The sequence below is a fragment of the Triturus cristatus genome, chromosome 6 (assembly GCF_964204655.1).
Source record: "Triturus cristatus chromosome 6, aTriCri1.1, whole genome shotgun sequence".
NCBI lineage: Eukaryota > Metazoa > Chordata > Amphibia > Caudata > Salamandridae > Triturus > Triturus cristatus.
The window spans coordinates 1,888,176,564-1,888,195,215 of NC_140589.1; positions in this window are offsets into that span (position 1 = coordinate 1,888,176,564).

Sequence of the window (18,652 nt, forward strand, 5' to 3'; positions counted from 1 at the left end):
AGAAACATCAACCACAAGTATTGAATGTACAAGATAATGTGGCTAAAAGGAAAAAATCTTCCGGTAAGATCACAAAGCAATTTATTAAAAATGTTTGTAGGACCAAACAGAATGTAGATAATGCTGGAACTACTGAGAATGCTTCAACTAAGAAAAAAATTCAAAATAAGAGGGAAAGCAAAAAAGCAAATGGTCAGTCAAAGGAGATAAAGTATAGTAAAAGAAGGCAAAATCAGTATAAGGAATTACGCAAAAAAATATTTTACAAGAGAGTAGTGCATAATTTGCTGAAAGATGTGAAGAAATATAAAAAAAGAGCTTTATTTTATAAAAAGAAGAAGTATATTGGAAACATTGTGGAAAAGGCTTTTGAAATAAAAAGGAAACTGTTTATTTTAGTATTAAACAGAATTCGATCACTAGATAAACCAATCCATGTAATGAAGGCCAAAAGTAGGATGAGTCATTAATAAAAAAAAAATTGTGATGTTTTTTGGGGAGAATGGAAACACAGTTCCAGTTCAGAGCCTTTTTTTAACGAAGAGAGTTATTCACAGAGCAAATAATTATTGTATGCAGTTGACACTAGTGGTAGAGGTTATGAGGTTAGAGACGGTTGTCCAATTGAGAAAGAGAAAATGGTTGAAAGAAATGCAGAAGAAGTGATAGCTGATGAGGTTTTAGGAAGACGTGCTAAAAACCCTGTATACACTTGGGATTGCAGTAGTATTTGCAGTGTACGACAGGAATCTATTGAAAAATTATGTAGTTTCTTACGAGCCTATACTAAAAAAAGTGTAAAACAAAAGATTAGGCTGTTGCAAGGACTAGACCCTTGCAGAGTGAGAAAAAATACTTGTTTGAACGGTCATTCTCTGGCTTGTCTTTCTAGGAAAGTTGGTCAAAGTGTTTTTCACCATTTCAGAATGCTGGCAGTACATCATACTCAAATGCGGACGTTAGTGAGAAGAATGTATTATGCAAAAAGTCCAGCACTAAAGTTAAGTCAGTTGAACAGTGCTCTTTTGCGTGGGTCAGTATCAGATGTGAAGCAGGTCTATGATGATATTGAGTTTTGTTACTTTGGTCCTCAGCAAGAGAGTGAAGAAACTGACACATTAGTAGAACAAAATGTTGAAGACAATGTACAACTCGTAATTACAGAAAAATTTGAGGATTAAATCACAAAGTTTAAGGTAATTTCAGGTGAAAGACCAAATGTTTCTTGTATGTGTTGTCGGTGAAGTCACTATAAAAATCAGACTAGGGGTGTCAATCTGTATTTAAAAAGTGAAATAGAAGATAATGATAAGTGGATGGAATTTGCAACTTATTTGTTGGTAGAGGATTGTTTTGATTTGGGATCTGAGCAGCGTATTTGCAAATATTGTTATAACAAATTAGATGAGAATGAAATGCCTGCTAGAGCTGTTCATAATAATCTAGAGTTGGTTGCTATTCCACCAGAGCTGATAGATTTAAATACGTATGAGTTTATTCTCATACAATGTGTTCACCCGTTTCAGGCTATTGTTCGTATGGAGCCCAACACCAGTAAATTACCTCCATCAGAGTTGCAAAGAGGATTGAAAGGAAGAGTTGTGTATTTACCGTTAGATTTAAGGAAAAATATTGAAACTATTGGTGTAGACCATGCAGAAAATGAGCCACTAGTCATTCTAGTTAATGGTGTTCCTACTAAGAATAAGAAAACTTGGCAAGAGTTAGTGGATGTTAGAAAAGTGCAAAAGGCGTCATTGTAGCTGTTAAAAAATAATGAGTACTATAGAAATGTGTTTGTTGGAGAAGAAGAAATAGATTTAGCAGAAGATATTGAAACAATATGTGGACAAATAGAAAAAGTGGACATGTCCATATGTGAAGAGATCTATGAACATTACAGTGTACATCCTCTTCATTCCAAATAGGGGATGGGGAATACAATTGAGTTGTTACAAATGAAAAAAGCAACAGGAAGTCCCATGAGTGTATGGGAAGAGAGCTTGGAAGCTCGTTGTTTGCCGCAGTTGTTTCCAACAGGAAAAGGTGGACGATATGAGGACCGTCCTGTGCAGATTCCTGCATCTGAATATCGGATAACAAGATTATATGCAGAAGATCCAAGATTTCGACAATGTATCCCTTATATGTTTCATCTTCTGTTTGAAAGTGACTTGTCTGGACTTTCATATGCAGTAAATCACATTTTTAAAACTGGAATGCATCTGAAAAATTTAACTGCAAAGGATTTTATGGATAAAGTGCATCAGAAAGATGATCATTTAGAATCTCAGTTGATTAATATGATGGCATGTCAGCGTGGGACTGATGAATATTGGTACCGTCGACATGGAGAACTGAAATTTATGCTACGGAACTTGGGAATTCCTACATGGTTTGTTACACTAAGCTGTGCTGAGTATGCTTGGGATGATTTACTTGAATTTCTTCGAGAGGCAAATTCCAATATAAAAAATTTGGAATACAAGACACCAGGAGAATTGTGCTCTTTGGATCCTGTCAAAGTATGCAGATATTTCAATCATAGATTTGAAGCTATGATGTCTTTCATCTGCAATAAAAAGAATCCTCCTCTTGGAGAAGTTGTGGATTTCTTTTGGAGAAAGGAGTATCAAGCAAGAGGTGCTCCTCACATAAATATGTTGTTATGGATCAAGGACACCCCCAAATTTAGAACAGATTCAGATGAAACTGTTTTGTCTTTCATTGAAGATTATGCTACATGTGCTCTTCCCAATAGCAGAGAAGATAAAAACTTATAACAACAAGTCTTACGATTTCAAAGCCACAGGTGTGGAAAATACTGTCGACAAAAGTACAAGTCAAAGGATAAGTTCTATACCAAATGTCGTTTTGGATTTCCACGTCCTGTATTATCCAAAGGAATAGTGAACAGTTTTATGTCAGCTATGCGACATACCTTCACAAGAAAGTCTCCGAAAAACACCTACAACTTAAGAAGAAGCGAAGAATCGAAATACATAAATGACGACAATCCAGTTATTTTATCCAAGTGGAATGCTAACATGGATATTCAGTATGTTGCGGACAATTCCATTGCTGTTGCTCGATATGTAACGTCTTACATTACTAAATCAGAAAAGACTGAACTGAAAGAAATGTGGGAAGAGCTTTCTCACAAGAAGACTCTAAGAAATTATACAGTTTCAGTTTGAAGATGTTATCGCATCGTGAAATTCGAGCATATGAATGTTCAGATCGGTTATCATCTGCAAGTTTATATTCCAAAAGTAGAAGAATCATTTGGGTGAGTCTAGGTCTTGCAGGAATGTGAAATCGGGTACTGAAATCTGTTCAAGAAATTTAATATTTTGCAGAAAATTAACCAGAAAGAACAGATATTTTGAAAACAAATATGTTGGACACATACTGCCCAAATAGAAGTCATTATCTTGAGCACATGTGTCTCTATGAAGTGCTGCAAAACTACACTTTTAAACGGAATACTACAGAAAACATCAACAATGGAAAATATGCAGTGATTGGTTCCGAAGGATGTCTGGTGAAACAAAGGAAAGGAAATTTAATTAATTACAGGAAACTGAGTTGCGACACTGCTGACAAAAGGGAATTTTCCTATTTAGCCCTTTTGCAAATGTTCAAACCATGGCGTTCAGAACTGGAATTACTTGGAGATTTTCCCAGCTATGAAGATTCATTTAATGCTTCTAAAGATAGCATACTAAAAATACTTCTGGACAAAACTTGCCCAGACCTTTCAATGAACCCAATACCGCCACTCGTCAATTCCATGAATGGCTAGGTGATGCCACGAATCACCTAGTACCCACTAAACTCCATTCCAGGAATAGAAGCACACCGACCGCGCCATGGTACACAGAGGAATTAAGAACCCAAAAACAATTAAGTAGGAATAGGGAAAGGCACTGGCGTAGAACCTATGACACCGAAAGCAAGATCAAATATAAAGAATCATTGGCCATTTACAAAACTATGATTATTGCAGCCAAAAAAACTTTTTTTTCGGAACAAATTGAAAATGCTAAAAACTCTAGTAGGCAACTATATGACATCACTAAAACCTTATCTGGTAATGCACCAGATCTAAATCCGTCCCCATCACAATCATTCTGCGACGCGTTGTCTGAGTTCTTTTTCTCCAAGGTCAATGACATATACCAAGCTTTTACTTCAAAAATTAACATCACCAGAGCCCCTCCTTCTCACATTAACTCAGGAAACACCTTGTCCAATTTTAAGGCTCTTACTATTGATCAAAAAAAATCATCATCATGTCTATTAAAACGGGATCGTCTCTGGACCCTTGCCCTTTCTCAGTTCTTTCCATGGTGATGGACACTACTGTTCCGGTCATCACTCATGTTTGCAACACAATACTCAGTTCAAGGACATATCCAGATTCCTTAAAAAACACACTGGTTAAACCCCTGCTAAAGAAACCCAGTTTAGATAAGGAGGAACTAAAGAATTATAGGCCCATAGCAAGCCTCCCTTTCCTAGCTAAAGTGGCGGAAAAATCCATGAACCAGCAGCTATCAGAGTATATAGAGAAACATCATCTATTGGACGACACACAGTTTGGCTTCCGTAAGTATCACGGTACGGAAACCGCCCTTATCAAAGCAGCAGACGACATCAGAATTATCAGTGACCAGGGAGGGACAGCATTACTTGTATTGTAAGAGATCTCGGCAGCTTTCGACACGGTCGACCATAAGATCTTGGTGGACCGTGTCGGAAGGATGGGCATTCGCCACACTGCGAGAGATTTGCTCTCTTCCTTCCTGGCCGATAGAACGCAGGTGGTCACACTGGGGCCATACCAATCGGCCAAGCTGTCACTTCCGTGTGGGGTTCCTCAAGGCTCATCCCTTAGTCCGACACTATTTAACATCTATGTGTCGGACCTTGCTTGTGTAATCAAAGCGTACGGGATGAGCCTAACCTCATATGCTGATGACACGCAACTGGTGTTGGCCATTAAAGGTGACGGGTTGGAGGTGACAGAGCGCTTCCAAAATGGAATGATGGCGATTGGAGAGTGGATGGCAGGTAATTGCCTGAAGCTCAACTCCTTTAAAACGGAGGTGGTCATCTTTGGACCCCTCTCCCCGATTTGGTCTGTATCCTGGTGGCCACCTGCCTTCGGTACCCCTCCTAGCCCGACCCCTAAGGTCAGGAATTTGGGAGTAACTTTTGATGATCATCTCAACTTCATGGCACAAGCGAACAAAGTAGCAGCCACAGCCCATCATAAACTTAGAATGATAAGGAAAATCATCCCTTTTCTACCGGATGCTGCTGCCAAAACACTGGTCAGTTCCTTAGTACTTTCATCCTTAGACTACTGCAATGCACTTTTTCTAAATGCCCAAGCCAGGGTAACAAAAAAACTGCAGACAATACAGAATGCAGCAGCACGTCTGCTGTCTAGAACACCCAAGTTTGCACCCATTTCTGATACTATAAGGACATACCACTGGTTGATGATCCAAAACAGGATCAAGTTTCAATCACTCTGCATAGTCTACAAGGCACTTCACGATCAAGGTCCACGCCCCCTCAAGGACCAGCTTATACCCTATAAACCGGTCAGACAGCTTCGATCCATAACTCTCAACCAATTAGTGGTTCCACGTTCCAAAACAGTCTCCTGGGGTAAACGCCGATTTTTAGCTGCGGCTCCTAAGATATGGAATACCTTGCCACAACATATAAGAACCAGCCCCTCACTTTTGCAGTTTCAGAAGAAACTAAAAACCTGGCTGTTTAACCAGTGACACTGCCCATGATCTTCCGAAGTTATCAATATCTTGGGGAAAGATAGCTGTATAGTCTTGCGCCGAGACGCCTACGGGTATTCGCTCGCGCTCAATAAATGTTAGAAATAAATAAATAAATAAATAAATAAATAAATAAATACAATGCAGTGCTTTCGCAAATTATGTCAAAATGTTGAATAGTGAAATTGATCAAGAAGCTACAATTGCAGCTGAGATTGCTAGAGACAGTTCTCAAGACAGTCAAAGTTCTGCTGCACTGAGTCAAGATCCACTAGGACAACCAATTGTTGAAAATGAAGCAGCGATTGCAATGAATGAGGTGGAAACAGCAATGTATCAAGCTCAAGAAGATGCAATACAGTTAGCAAACTTGGAAGAACAACTAAATGTTGAACAGAAACAAATATATCAGCAAGTGAAAGAGCAGATTGACCATGGATTACTTCATGTAAAGAGAGGGTGCTCATGTACATCATTTCAACCTATCCGAATGTATGGTCAAGCTGGAACAGGAAAAAGTTTCTTAATTAAAGTAATTACAAGTTACCTGCAGAAAACAACTGATTTACATTTGTCTTGTGTTGTCACTGCTCCAACTGGGTTGGCAGCACATAACATTAAAGGAATTACTTTACATCGTTTACTAATGCTGCCAGTAGAGCATGAGAACAAATTGGAATACCACAAGCTATCTGGAGAAGCTTGTTGTGAAGTTTCAAGAGTCCTGAAGAAAATGAAACTTCTCATTATTGATGAGGTGAGCATGGTCTCAAACTTGATGCTTGCCTTTGTGCATTTAAGAATGTAGCAAATTCTTAAAGCAGAGTATGAGGTGTTATTTGGTGGAAAACACGTCATAGTTTTTGGAGATCTACTGCAACTGATTCCGGTAAAAGGACAACCGGTATTTAAAACACTAGCCCATGAAGATACCAGAAAGTCTCTTGGCAGTGTTGGTAATGTGAACATTTGGACTCATTTTGAACACAAAGAACTGACAACAAATATGCGAAAGGCAAATGATGCTGAATATGGAAGTATTCTTCAAGATATAAGAATTGGAATTCTTTCAAAACAAGGCAAACAAGCTTTGGAGAGTAGATTACTTTGCAATGTCTTTCCAAATGAAAATGCAGTTCCTGCATAAGTGTACATGGAAATTGCTAAAAATAAATCAGTGATTTCTTTAATGCCAACACTGCGCGAGTGTTCCATATTCAACGAAGAACTATTGAAACTGGAAAATGAAGAAATTGTAAAAATGGAAGTCATCGATAAAATACAGCATGAAGGAATCACTATTATTTTGACGGGAAAGTTGAGATGAAAACTGGATTCTTTAGAAAAAAAATATCTAAAACTGCTGGTTTAGAAAAGACACTATATGCGTGTGTAAACTGTCGGGTAATTTTAAGGCGTAATTTGGATGTAGAGAAAGGTTTAGTTAATGGTGCAATGGGTAAAGTGGTGGATTTTGTGCATTATCAGAAAAAAGAAGGAATTACATTTTTAAAAATTAAATTTGATCAGATTGATGAAGTTGAAGAAATTGGTCGTTGTTCAATTTGTTTTTTGCTTGTTAAAGATTTATATGTCCGTAGGAAACAATTTCCATTTTCTCTGGCATACGCAGTGACTATTCATAAATCTCAAGGATTAAGTGTAGAAAGTGCATTGGTGAACATTGGATCTACCGTATTTAAAGAGCGTATGTCATATGTTGCTTTGTCACGAGTCAGAACATTATCTGGTTTGTTTTTGATTGATTTTGATGAGACGAAGGTTACTGCAGATGCAAACTGTGTAAAAGAGTATAATAGGTTAAGAAGGGTGTATGCTCACAATTTAGGTCAATATCCTGTATTTGAAAAGCGTGTGGTTGGTCGATAAAGAAGGTTTGAGAATATCTGTACTGAAGATGTCAAGAAGGGAAAAGAACAAGATAATGTTGTGATTGCAGGTAAAAAGAAATTGGACACTGTTGAAGAGATTGTTGGTTATCAGTTTCAAAATAGTTCAGGTGTCAACTGCTATGCTAATGTAGTGGTCAATGTTGTTTTTTTATCTGGAAGGTTTGCGAGAACAAATTATGCAGAATCGGCAAAAAAGATTTTGTTCTCTGTTGCATTCTGTTTATGAAAAGTTGACAACAGATACAAGTAAAATAAAATCAGTTTCAGATGTTCGTAGTGTTTTGGATGTGTGTTCTGGTTCTACACAATTTTCACAAAATATCCAACAAGATGCTCAGGAATTTTTAATGTATCTGCTTACCATTTTTGAAAATGAAGGTGTAGACATAGAAAATATTTTTGGCCTTTCTTACAAATGGGAACATCATTGTGAAAATTGCATGTATACATGTAGCACCAATGTAGACACTGAGAGATTTCTGTATTTAACATTACCAGACTGTAAATCAGTGTCTTTCAATAAATTAGTTAAAGGTGCAAATCAAAACATGGAGTGTAGCCAATGTAAATCAGAAATGTTATCCACATTATTCTTAACAAAATATGGAAAATACATAATTTTAATGATGCAACGTTGTACAGCTGACGGAAGAAAATTGGATACTTTAATAAAGCAATTTGTAGCAGCACAACTATCAATATCAGGGAGGACTTTTGTAGAAATTGCTATAATTTTCCATGATGTTCCTTCCACCACATCTGGACATTACACTGCCTATCTAAAATGTGACAAAGGCTGGACACTTTGTAATGATTCTCAGTTGGTTTTTAAACAACGTTTGCCTAGGGAATTACAAAATTCCTACCTAATATTTTTAAAGTCAAAGTACCATTTGGCCTCAAGGAAAGGTATATTTTTGAATTATGGACTATTTGGGGGTCATTGATTCGGTGAATATTTTAAAGCGGCAATATTTACAGTTTTTATAAGTTAAAGTTATAAGATTTTGTAAGCCGTAAGCATTTCATATATGTGTGATTTGTATTTTCTGGTACTTTACTGAGAATAGCATGTTGTTTTTTTTTAACAATCTTTCTGATAGTTTTTTTTGCCCGCTGTTAAGTGATGAGTACGATTGAAATCACTATTTCTAGTGAAATTCAATATATTCTGAGAACAGCAAAAAAGGCAAACAAATTACTTTGTGGAAATTATGCTGTGTTGTAAAAAATGTATTATTACATATTATAATTATTTTTTTCTTTTCTTTCACAGATCCAAATATTAAAATAAGCAATTTATCAACCCTGGGCGTAGTGGGCGTAGTGGGATTACTTGGAGCAGTGCGTAGTGTGGTAAAATCTACACACACTTGCGCGCTCCGCGTAGCCCCACTACTCGCCGCACACCTCCCACCCGTCCTCATTTTAAACTACTTGAAAGAATATAAAAAGTAAATAAAATGTCCTTACCTGTAGTGCGGTGTCCCGGGGCTCCCTCTTCCTGCTTGCCAGTAACTTCATACACAAATGCGCATGAATGGACGCCCGCGCATGTGCATTTCTTGCAAGAAATGCGCATGCGTGGGCATTCACACAGTTTAGTCACTAGTCTGCAGTAAGATATGTTTAATGACTCACTTATAGAGTCAGTCATGCACCTACTAAATCATCCATTCACACACTTGTACACCCACTCATTCTTCCATAGGTTTTTCCCTATATATATATTAAACATATTTAAAATTTACAGAAACACACACTCACTAGATGACGTCATCAGTGATGTCATCAGTGATGTCATTTCAGATGTCATCAGTGATGTCATCAGTGATGTCACTGACCATGTCATGAGTGATGTAATATGTGACGTCATCAGCAGTGCATTGCGGGGGCGCGAGTTATAGTTAGCTGAACTAACTATAACAGGGGAAGTTCTAGGGTTTTGTACGAGGGAAATGTCCAGCTAACTATAACGCCCCTGAAACCTATGGTTTTTTCAGTGAAAAAAAAAAAAATATATATATATATATATAAAATATATTTACATTTTAGAAACACACATTCACTGGATGATGTCATGAGTGATGTCATGAGTGATGTCATTTGCGATGTCATGAGTGATGTAATCAGTGATGTCACTGACCAGGTCATGAGTGATGTGATATGTGACATCATCAGCAGTGCATTGCGGGCGCGCGAGTTATAGTTAGCTCAACTAACTATAACAGGCGAATTTCTCTGGTTTTATATGAGTCAAATCTCCATAACTATAACGTCCCGGAAACCTATATTTTTTTCAGTGAATATATATGTATGTAGACTGTTGTACAAATGCTTGTAGTTAATGCTTGATATTTTTTTGTTTATATTCTTATAAATGTTGTTATATATTTTATTAGGGTGAATTATAAATATGTTGATAATGTATTCTATTTATTTTTAACTTTAACATCTGTATTATGTTTATTTTACATAATTGTTTTATGTAAAAAGTGTTTTTATTATTAATGATAATGTCATTATTTTTGAATCAATGTTTTTGATATACAGTATATTATATGTTTATTTATGGGTGATGGTGTTTTTGTTTCCGATATTTGTGTTTTTCATATAAGTAAAAATCTATTTTCTTACATTTATTCATTAAGTATAAGAAGGCTATATTTTTGTTAATGATGTTTATTTTGTGATATGTTTGTCTTTCATTATTGCATGCATTGATATTGTGTCTATGATTCCTTCTGGACAGCCAAAGGGTTTAGAAGTAGGTGAGACTTTGCTTTCATATATTTATTTTTTTGTGTTTAATGATTTACTTTGGAAACAGTTGTACTAACATGCGCTCAAACTTAAACCTATTTCTTTTTAAATCACCAAAACCTTTCGCTGCCATGGTAAATATGAGCACATTGGTAATTTCCAAAACGTGCGGTCATGGCGCTGCTTCAGAGTGAGATGAATCATGGCTGTGCTGTAAATGCATCCACAGAAAACTGAGTTATCTTCGAAACAAGCGGACAGCTGAGGAGTGAAGTCAGGGCTGGCACAGTGCATAAAGCGTCAGATTTGGCATAGATTTCATCGCAGCAGCGTCAACAAGATGTATTTGAGTAAAGAAACAGCAGCGCTAGCACCCAGTTGTGGAACGAGTGGTAGCAGCGGTGGAAGATGCAGATGCAATGTAGGCTGCAGAGCGCCGCAAAATGAGTGATGTAGCGCCATCTGCTGGACCAGCTCCGAACTATCCCTCGGAAGCAACACGTGTTATATGGGCTCTGTATTTCAAACAATGGTGTGAAAAAGTCTTGCGGCAGGCAGTAGAAGTGTCTGCGAGTTCGCAGTAAAGTAGCGGTAATTCGCAGAGGAATAGCCAGCTGTATGTGCACATTAGATGCAGATAAACAGATGGAAAGGGTGCACTTTCTGCCTGCAGCATTAGGGGAACATTGAAGTTTGTTTCCTTCTTTGAGAAGCATAGCTGCGGTCCAGTGAGATTGTACGGTGCAAAAGTGCAGCGTCATGACGAAGAGGCCAGAGCACTTTGTGGTGTTTAAGTGCCTGTAATGCTCATCGCAATTGTACAAGTGCATGTGTCTGACCGTGTTAGTGCTGTACAATGTTTCCTAAGTATATTTAAGTCAGAAGAAGCGAAAGTAGAAAGAGTCCAGATCTATTTCAAGTTTGAAAGCTGTTATCGATGACAGTAAAGGTATTCTGTAACATCTGCTTACCTGCCTCCCTACTACACTATGCAACTCCTAAAAGACCTAAAAGAAAATCTGGTGCAGTTATGTCATCATACATTTTCAACGTATGCTTTTTACAGAGAATTGAGGTCTGACGCTAGAATCCACCAGTGGCACAACATCGTAAGGTGACTACATACTTAGGGGCATATTTACAAGCCCCTTGCACCACTTTTGCGTCACTTCTCCCATGTTAAAAGGGACGCAAAAGTGGCGCAAGGGGCTTGTAAATCTACCCCTTAGGATTTAGGGTCTCCTTTTAAACAATTGACATAGGGCAGTGCTGCAAGTCTGTTTTTGCAGTGCTGCCCCACACCAATTTGAAATGCGCTGTCCTTTCAGCCGGTGCACATTTTGCAGCCGTGCACCAACACAGGCAACCTTGCACCATGGTTTAAGGGTGGTCTGTATTGTTGGCAGGATTGTTTTTGAGCAGGAGCACCTTCCTGTACAACAGAAATCCATGAAGGCTTTTCCCTTGTTCTGTGTGTGCTTCAGAATGCAGCACACATGGAAGAGGAAAAAATGAGGAGAACTTAAAACATTACTCCTCGTTGCGCCTGCTCTGGGGAGGGGTAAGGTTTTGGCACTGCCTCAGGTATACATGATTTTGTAAATCTAGGCCAGCATCAAAATCCATGAGTGTTGCGCAGAGTAAGGCGATGCAGCGTTGTGCGCTGCCTCGCCTTACTCCTTTTATATGAGGTCATGCACAGCCACACAGGGTGACCTTGCGTCACCTCATAGATGTGACTGAGAGGCCTGCGCCACAGGAGCGTCAAAAACCGTGATGCTCCGATGGTGCAGGCCTCTTGTAAATAAGCCCCTAAGTCTGGAGGACCTATATTTGTAGACAAGACCCTACGCACAAATTGGTCAGTGTGGACTGACCACGAGGAGACTCCATTTGAAGCATATGATATCACATGAAGGGACAGATTCACAAGGGTTTAGCATTGGGTTAGAGTGACTTTTGTAAAACTAACCCAACACTAAACCTACTTGGGGATTAACAAAACAATGCTACTTGGTAAAACCTATCTACTAACATCAGTAGACAGGCTTTAGCACCATAAATTAACGCTACTGCAAAGCAGGCATTAAAAAGAGAAATGTCTTAATTTCTCCTTTATTTTTTGACTGTGCATGCATGCTGTACAGTGCACATACAAAGTAGGGAATGCTTTGAAGTGTGTCTAGGGACTTCCAGTACAAAGCTTATGCTAGACTCAGACACCACACTTGTACTATGACACTGAGGTTGGTGCCTGGCACACCGCTGCTGAAATTAGCAGTGGCCCTAGAGAGAGGGAAGGAGAGTGCCATATGTCTGTGGATATGGAGCTCTCCTGCCCTCTACCTGTCACTCAATGATTGTGCTGCGTTCCATGACAGTTTTCAGAATCTGTGCCTAAATGTACTATTTTGAATCAATTAATTCATTTCTTCATTACATAAAGCTCTTCCTCCTTGTAAATTCGAAAAGTGTGTGTAGTTAACCCTAGTGTGGTAAATAATTTAATTACCGGGACTTAATTTGATACAGAAACATAATAAAATAGCTCAGTAAATAAGAGGCAGAATCCGTGGTATTAGAGGTTCGGAATGGGCTTTATTCCAATGGTCGATTATAATCGGTTGCTCCAGGTTCCATCACCACGAAGGTTCAGGAAGTGAAGTACATACATTATTGATAATTATTCACTTTTATACAATAGGCATTACAGTGAGGCCAATGCAAGAGGCGTAACAATTGATAGCAAAGATAACATTTCACATACGTAGCTGAAGGAGGCGTAATTGGGTGTAACAAGGAAAACGTCATTGGTTATGATGTCACATATGGGTGGACCTATGAAATAATTTCGCAATGTCAGCAGAAATACTTGGCAGAGATGCGCGCGCAGCAGTATGACGTGTGATTGACGTGCGACTAGGGGGTAAAGGGGACTTGACATTTAGCTCTACATGTGGCGACAGAAGTCTGGAGGGTCAAGTCAACCTAATCCACAAATCATATCTAACATCCTATGTTTAAAGAACCATGTTATCCAAAAGAGAGGTTTCTTAGAGTAGAATCTTATTCTATACTGACTATACTGACTGTTAGTGCGTGTACAAGCGTCTAAGTGTCTACACTAGATGCGAGGGCAGGAATCTTCCATAGTAACAGGGCTATGAATTACTTGCATGAAGACAGAGAAACCGGGCCTTTGCTCGGTAGCTGGAAGAATGTTTACTTAAACTACTAGACAGGAATGCATCGGGCAGGGAACGGAGCAGATAATTTCGAAGGTAAAATATAGTTTTTGGCAGACAGCAGGCTGATGTCAGGCTTCGTGAGCCGCGCAGAGAATGAGACAAAGTTCATGGTCACAGATGCAGGCTCAGACTGGAGCTTTCAGAGGCAGAAGGCAAGAAGAGTTCGATGACAGAATCAGGGCCTACTTGCCTGGACTGTAAAATGGCATAAGTGAACCATATAAAGCCGGTGGCCTTTCATACTTAGGAATGGAATATCCGGCCTATTCATGGCGGATCTGAAAGAGGACAGGTTGACGGTGGACGCACATGTGTTTGCGTCTTCATAACTGGAACTGGAGGGAGCATACATGTACTTGTGATTCATACATGAAACCGTTGGGGTCCAAGATAGGGGACATAACTGATCAGAAAAATCCATATTTCCACATTCCCTCCTTGTCCCCTACTTGCCCGTCAAGAGATATCAATCTTCATCAATCCATTGATCTGTTCATATAGCATCATTTGTTCTTCTTTTTTCTTCTGGGACGAATGAAATCTTGGTGATGGGACACACGATGTGGCACACAGACCACAAATCGCTGGTCCACATTGTAGGCATAGACAGCAACTGAATAGTATGAGAAAGCCAATACCTAGGAAGGATAGGACCTTCCATCCAAAGGTAGATAATACATTCCAAAACCAACCGGACCAAGTCCAGGTGCCTGGATTCTGGTGTATCTGGCTTACAATCTTATGAAGGCGAGTTATGGCTTTATATACAGATGGCGAATTTTCTGGTATGAAAATGCAACAACTTGATCCGATGACCCTACAAGCTCCGCCCCTATCGGCCAGGATGACGTCAAGGACAAGACGATTTTGAAGCACAACAATCCGCATAGCAGACTGTTCTTCTGTTAAATTGCCTAAGGCGGAAATAGTTTTGTTCACTACTGCTTCAAGGGTTCTGGTTAATCTACGTATCAGCTTACTATTAGTAACTGTACCTATATAGGGAAAGAGACCTTTATTGAAATCTGTGTATTTTTCCCATGCTGTTTCAGTGTAATCGACTATCGGGAGATCTCTCCTTACTCTAGTATATACTAAATGAGTATTTCTGTGATAATCAGGAGGAGCTAGAAAAACAGGCGGCAAAAGAAATCCAATGTAGCAGGTACCATCCCAATCTAGAGGCAAACGTACATATGCCGTCTGACCACATATGAAATAGGAATGGCGGGAAGCTCTAAATGTAGACTTGCCTTGATCACTAAATTCTACTACAGTGGTGCATCTACTATGGCCCATATGTATGGAACCATTCTTTCTTACACATAATTCACCTTTTACTGGAAATATTGACATAGCGGGCAAAATTGGAGTAGCTTCGGATTCGACATTTAGGATCATAAGATTAAGCGTAAAATTACCTAATCCATACACTTCATTTTCGAGATCAGTTCCTGTTCTCTGGGGAAATCCCTCCTTGTTAGGATAGCAGACCTTAAGTAAAACTAAATTCAAATTTCCCCATACCCAGTTATCTTGATAAACTGCAGAATTCGAATCTAGGGAATTGATTAAGCTAAACCATGCTCCACAGGAGCCGTTGTGTGTGAACGGGTATGGAAAGAGAGGTAGAATTCCTTTATAATTCTGATAGGGAGGGAGTCGGCCACATATCCAACAATTTGTAGCATTGCTAACCTGATGGGAATGATGTAACATAATAATAAACGTGTTATTGCGCAGCGCAAATCTATAAGACAACTCAAGCGGAGGTAATTCACTAAAAGAATGTTCGGCAGTAACATTGTAAACATGTCTAGAAATAGGATAATATATGTGCAACAATATACTTGCAGTAATTATTAAAAGACTTAAGAAAAACAAAATTATTAATGTCACTATGCAATGACTACGCAGTGATTTACAGTACGCCTGTCGTTTCAACATTTTTCGGGTGTTTTCTCTATTCAGGTCCAAGGGATACATGTCAGAGACAATTCAACCGCTTCACCTTGGAGAGGACTTAAACAATCAAATTGCTCGATTGATTGGACCTGAGTTTCAGTTTATAATGTTCAGAATTACTCTTTTCAACAAGAGGGAGTTTTGAGTCAATGGGTGAAGACACACGAGGTGTGGTATTCACATCTGCTGGTAGTCCATGAAATTTCTTGATATAACTTGAATGAATCCAGCCTTTTCTGCCCTCGATCTTCACGGCTGTCCTTGTGGTGAGCAACACCAGCTGAGGCAACTTCCACCTAGGTTCCAGCTGAGTCTTTCGATCAAAGTTCCTCACGAGGACCAAGTCTCCCGGAACTACGTCATGGGGTTTCACCTCAGTGTTGTCAGGAAAAGCTGCAGCTACCTGTGAACGACAAGATTGTAGTGCAGACATCAAGGAAGCCAAGTAATCTGTCAGCATATTACAGTCAATATCAGTTATTTTGCGTGGTATGGGCGTCCCCCACATATTTGGTGGTCTGCCGAAGATCACTTCATACGGGGATAGCCCTGTTCGAGAGTGTGCTACCATTCTCATGTAAAAGAGTGCAACTGGTAATGCTACTACCCAGTCGACACCTTTCTCTCTGCATATTTTGGACAATCTTATTTTCAGGATCTGATTATGTCTTTCTACGAGACCTGCTGCCTCGGGGTGTCGGACACAGTGGAATTTCCACTGATAGCCTAACAAGAGCGAAACGTGTTTCATTAATTCGGACGAGAACGGCTGGCCGTTATCTGAGTGAACAACACGTGGTAAACCGTATCGTGGGAAGAATTCTCGAACCAACTGTTTGGCAGTAGTCGGGGCAGTGTAATCTGAAACCGGGTATGCCTCCGTCCAACGGGAAAGAGCGCAAACAACTACGAGAACATATTTGAATCCTCTACATCGTTCCATCTGGATATAATCCATCTGGAGGACTTCAAAAGGGTGATCAGGAGGCTGAAATCCACCCTGTTCTACGGGAACACTTTTTCCTGGGTTGAACTGACAACAGATCATACAGGTACGAACTTTTTGTTTGGCTGCAGCTCGTAAATGTTTATTGAACCAAATGTGTTGAATGCTGTCTAGCATAGCTTTTTCTCCTAGATGTGCTGGACTATGTACAGTGTTAATTATAACCTGGACCATTGAATCAGGAAGGAACCACACAGACTTTTCCTTCATCAACCATCCTTGATCCGTTTGGATCCCTCCTAATTCAGTCCATTTCTTTATTTCTTCTGGTGTAGCATGTGTCTGTATATCAATTACGTCAAGAGTAGGATCTTTAACCGTCATACAATGTGTTGGCGTCAGGACTATTGTCTTTGTCATGTCGGATGTTTGAGTTTGAGCAGTCTGTTTAGCTGTTCTGTCAGCTAAATCATTGCCTTGAGAAATGGTATCAGTAACTTTCGTATGAGCTTTACATTTCATAATTGATATTGCAGAGGGTAGATGTATTGCATCTAATAAAGCATGAATGAGGGGTCCGTGCTGAATGTGGGCACCGTGAGAAGTTAAATAACCTCTCTCTCGCCACAGCACGCCGAAGTCATGTACAACTCCGAATGCATAACGTGAATCAGTGTATATGTTGACTTTTTTATTTGTGGCTTGAATACAGGCTTGTGTCAGAGCGACGAGCTCTGCTGCTTGAGCGGACAAGGTATTTATGCAATTTGTTTCAATGATTTCAGTGTCTGTTGTGACTGCGTAAGCGGCCACTAGTTCTCCTGTACCTTTTCTCATACATGAACCATCTACATACAACGTCAGGTCTGGGTCTGACAATGGGACATCTGTCAAGTCTTGTCTGGGTTTCGTCGTGATTGTAATAACATCAATACAGTCATGAGCTAGTGGGTCTGTTCCATTTACAGGTAAAAGTGTGGCAGGATTCAATGTGTTACAACGTCTGATTTCTATATGTGGCTGAAACAGTGTTAGTTCGTACCCTGTAAGTCTTGCTATAGTCAAATGTTGTGTTTGCGTTCGATTCACAAGAACCTCCACTGCATGTGGTACTTGTACTGTCAATGGATGTCCTAACACTATGGCATCGCTTTGTCTGATTGCTAAAGCTGTCGCTGCCACTGATTTCAGGCACGCAGGCAGAGCCTGAGCTACGGGATCTAATGTACTAGAAAAATAAGCACACGGTTTGTGTGATCCTGCTTGTTCCTGTGTGAGTACTGACAAAGCAGTACCTTCTCGTTCTGTAACAAAGAGTGTAAAATGTTTTCTGTAACATGGTGTTGCTAAAACAGGTGCTTGGCATAGAGCTTTCTTTAAGCTTTCAAAAGCTTGTGTATGTTCCTGAGTCCAAGGGAGAACAGTCGATGTGGCTGCCTCCTGTGTTGTCAACTGAATGAGTGGTTTTGCTAGAAATGCATACTGAGGGATCCACTGCCTACAATATGAAGTGAGGCCTATAAAAGCCCGCACCTCCTTTTGTGTCTTGGGTATTGGCATGTTAGCTATTAACTGAATGCGGTCGGGTGTAAGCTGCCTTCCCTCCTTGGACAGCGAGTGTCCAAGATAAACAACTCGCTGGACACAGAATTGCAGCTTAGAAGGGGACACCTTGTGCCCCTTTTCGGCTAGAAATCGTAAAACTGTCAGTGATGCTTTCTCACATTCGGGTTCGCTTCTAGCGGTGATCAGCAGATCATCGACATACTGAAGCAAGGCAGTGTTAACTGGCATGTGGATACTGTCGAGTTCTCGTTTCAGTGCTTGGCTATAGATGCTGGGGCTTTCTGTAAATCCTTGAGGTGCGCGTGAGAATTTGAAGCTACGTCCATTTAAACTAAATCCGAACAAATATTGGCTTTCCGGATCTATTGGGACGCTGAAAAAGGCATTTTTGAGATCAATTACAGTAAAGAATGTTGCTTCGGAATCAATAGCTGTCAGTAATGA